At 51.3% G+C, this 3,956-nt stretch overlaps 1 pseudogene across 1 annotated transcript; it reads left to right on the top strand.

Moving 5' to 3' along the window:
- Nucleotides 1-133: 133 nt before the first annotated feature.
- Nucleotides 134-1,690, top strand: LOC310771757 (signal peptide peptidase-like 2A pseudogene; annotated as a pseudogene). The gene has a single exon. The product of its transcript is annotated as a signal peptide peptidase-like 2A pseudogene (transcript).
- Nucleotides 1,691-3,956: the final 2,266 nt, after the last annotated feature.

Raw genomic sequence — 3,956 nt, 5'->3', positions numbered from 1 at the left:
GATGTCACTTATGCATAGATATTGTGACATCATCACTGAGGTCATAAATCCTTCCCTACTGACGTTATAACTTGGACAATTCTCGTCTTTTAACCCATTCGCGTTTAAATCATCTTGTTGATTAACTTGCAATATGGCAAAAGCTGTCATGATCATAATTTTATCGGTCATTTTCTTGTCCTCGAAGATAAACTGTCAACAGGCAATCTTGCACATTTCAGATGGAACTACAAGTATGGAGTACTGCATTGTTCACAATGGCTCCTGGACCCCCCTGAAGGAGACTCTGGACACTGCTGTGCAGTATGAGCTGGTGATTCTGCCATTCACTGTGCTGTGCGACATGTCTGAGGTGAGGCCAGAGGAGGTCAGGGGCAAAGCGCTGGTGGTGATGAGAGGGGGCTGTGATCTCAGCCAGAAAGCGCTGGTTGCTCAGCACCTTGGGGCTACAGCTTTGCTCATTGCCAGCAAGACAACTTTGATCACTCCATCAGCCAAAGAGTCAGAGTATGCCAAGATCCAAATCCCCCTGGCTCTCATGAGGTACAGGGACTTCCTGGATGCCCAGCAGGTGTTTGGTGGAGGAATGACCGAGAAGATGTATGCTCCGCCTCACTCCAACATTGATCCAAGCGTCGTAGTCATGGTACTCATTTCCATATGCACAGTTGCCTTGGGAGGCTACTGCAGCGGGAAATGTGAGAGAGAGCAGTTGAGCAGTGGTGCGGCGGGCAGAGGAAAGGTTGAAAGCAAAGCAGACAACGGAGACTTTTCTCTTGACTCTCCTCTCAAAGCGGTTAGCTATGTAGCCCTGTCGTCTGCCATGCTAAACCTCACGTACTACTTCCGCAATGTCTTCATGTACATCGCCATTGCCGCATTCTGCATATGCTCCGCCATAGCGCTGTTTAGGTGCCTGGAAGCAGTGATGGACAGGATGGGGGGGTGTGGCACTATGACTTACTCTATCGGAACGTGTACCTTCTCTGTGAGGTCGCTCATACTGGCTGCAGTGTGCATTGCTGTAGCCGTGGTCTCGGTAGTCTACAGGCATGAAGACAGATGGATCTGGATCTTGCAGGACCTCCTCGGCATTGTGTTCTGCATTTGCTTCATAAAGACCATCTCGCTGTCCAATTTCAAGATCTCTGTGATTCTGCTGAGCCTCTTGCTTGTGTATGATGTCTTCTTTGTTTTCATCACTCCTTACTTCACCAAGAATGGTGTGAGCATGATGGAGCAGATTGTCTTGGGCCCTGATGAATTTGGAGAGAAGATGCCAGCTAACCTGGTGCAGGTCCCCGCCGAACCCCAGGCTCCCTCTGAGAACCTGCCCTCCATGATGCGTCTCCCACGGTTCTGGGCTCAGAACCTGTGTGGGATGGAGTTCTGCAGTCTGGGCTACGGAGACATCGTTGTTCCAGGTCTGCTTGTGGCCTACTGCAGCAGGTTTGATGTGTGGATCAACAGCACCAAGAAGGTCTACTTCATCAGCTGCTGCATAGCCTACCTGTTGGGGATGATAGTGGCATTTGCTGCCATGCTGTTGTCTGAGAAGGGCCAGCCTGCCATGCTCTACCTGGTCCCCTTCACCCTGATAACCGTCGCTCTGGTGGCTGCGTGCAGGGGGGAGATGAAGCAGTTCTGGGCAGGAACCCCCTCTGAGAGGGAAGAGCTGATGGTTCCATAGGAGGAGAAAGGTGCTGACTGACGTGCAAGGAACCAACTGCCGGAGTTTTTTATGGTGTGGCCACTAGGGAAGCCAAAGTGTCTATAAGAGGTTCTGTCTGTCTGTCTATATGTACTGTATATCCCCCCGAAAGAAAGAAAGAAAGAATGTGGCCAGGTTGCCGATGATGTCATTCGTGGCCACTAGGGGCCAAGAGGCCAGGTCGCTGATGATGTCATATATGGCCAGGTCGCTGATGATGTCATTATGGCCAGGTCGCCGATGATTTCATACGTGCCTACTAGGAGCCAAGTGGCTGAAATGTGCTCCCAGCCAATTATGGCATAGTTTATAAACAAGTGCGAATTCGCAATAGCTGCAACAAGATATGCAAATTTCCAAAATGCACTTTTTGTGGACTAACCAACAGAGTGACTTACAGAGCTGCTGGTCTTTTTGTGGACCAACCAACAGAGTGACTTACAGAGCTGCTGGTCTTTTTGTGGACTAACCAACAGAGTGACTTACAGAGCTGCTGGTCTGGTGGACCAACCAACAGAGTGACTTAAAGAGCTGCTGGTCTGGTGGACCAACCAACAGAGACTTACAGAGCTGCTGGTCTTTTTGTGGACCAACCAACAGAGTGACTTACAGAGCTGCTGGTCTTTTTGTGGACCAACCAACAGAGTGACTTACAGAGCTGCTGGTCTTTTTGTGGACCAACCAACAGAGTGACTTACAGAGCTGCTGGACTGGTGGACCAACCAACAGAGTGACTTACAGAGCTGCTGGTCTGGTGGACCAACCAACAGAGTGACTTACAGAGCTGCTGGTCTTTTTGTGGGCCAACCAACAGAGTGACTTACAGAGCTGCTGGTCTTTTTGTGGACCAACCAACAGAGACTTACAGAGCTGCTGGTCTTTTTGTGGACCAACCAACAGAGTGACTTACAGAGCTGCTGGACTGGTGGACCAACCAACAGAGTGACTTACAGAGCTGCTGGTCTGGTGGACCAACCAACAGAGTGACTTACAGAGCTGCTGGTCTTTTTGTGGGCCAACCAACAGAGTGACTTACAGAGCTGCTGGTCTTTTTGTGGACCAACCAACAGAGTGACTTACAGAGCTGCTGGGCTTTTTGTGGACCAACCAACAGAGTTACTTACAGAGCTGCTGGTCTTGTGGACCAACCAACAGAGTGACTAAAGCGCCCGGCATGGTTCTGCGCAACCTCGACTTGGCGCCCTGTCGCCGAATGGCGGCGACAGCGACACTGTGCATAAACTCATTCTGGTGAGCCTGCAGAAGGCTTTGCTAGATGAGGGACAAGCACTGTTAAATGAGGAAATGGCATTTCCTTATTCCTCACAACAAGGAGTTGATAAATATCTAGGACTTTTTTCTACTCCACCCTCTGCCGATCTGGAGAGAGCTGAAACTGGCTCCATGCTTCCTCCGAGACATGGGCAGTTAGCCAGCCGCTTCTTTTCACCTGACAGGGGAAGCTTCACCGGTAGGACATAGCACGTGGGAGGTTCACGCTATTCCAACCAGTTCCCCTCCCTCCGAACAGGCGCCCTTAACGACCAGAGGAGGAACCATATTAGCAACCAGGATATTGGAGGTGGAAGGAGGTGGAGGCCCTGGAACAATGGTGCCAGGACAACCACCTCTCTCTGAACGTCTCCAAGACAAAGGAGATCATTGTAGAGACTACAGAAGGGGGAGGGGGGGGGGGGGGCACACCCCCCAATCACCATCAACGGCACAGTGGTGGAAAGGGTGGACAGCTTCAAGTACCTGGGAGTCAACATCCACCAGGACCTGACATGGGCCAACCACACCGCCACTGTTGTCAAAAAGGCCCAACAGCGACTACACGGACTCAGACGCCTGAAGAAATTCGGGCTAAGGCCAAAAATCCTCAGGGACTTCTACAGAGGCACCATTGAAAGCCTGCTGACTGGCTGCTTCACCACCTGGTATGGGAACTGCACCACCATGGACCGCAGGGCGCTAAGAAGGGTGAGGCGCACGGCCCAGCACGTAACAGGATGTGAGCTGCCAGAACTGCAAGATCTGTACAACCAGCGGTGCCTCAGGAGGTCCATGAAGATCATCAAAGACACAAACCACCCCCACAACAGTCTGTTCTCCCTGCTACCCTCAGGGAGGAGATACAGGGTCCCAAGAGCACGCACAAATCGCTTGAGGGACAGTTTCTTCTCGCAGGCCACGAGACTCCTTAACATATACAAATAGTGTAGTAGCCGTACTGTACCGCACT

This window comes from Poromitra crassiceps, assembly GCF_964638095.1.
Source record: "Poromitra crassiceps genome assembly, contig: HAP1_SCAFFOLD_1164, whole genome shotgun sequence".
NCBI classification, from domain to species: domain Eukaryota; kingdom Metazoa; phylum Chordata; class Actinopteri; order Beryciformes; family Melamphaidae; genus Poromitra; species Poromitra crassiceps.
Note: the sequence above shows the minus strand (reverse complement) of the source record. Positions and strands in the feature narration are given on the sequence as shown.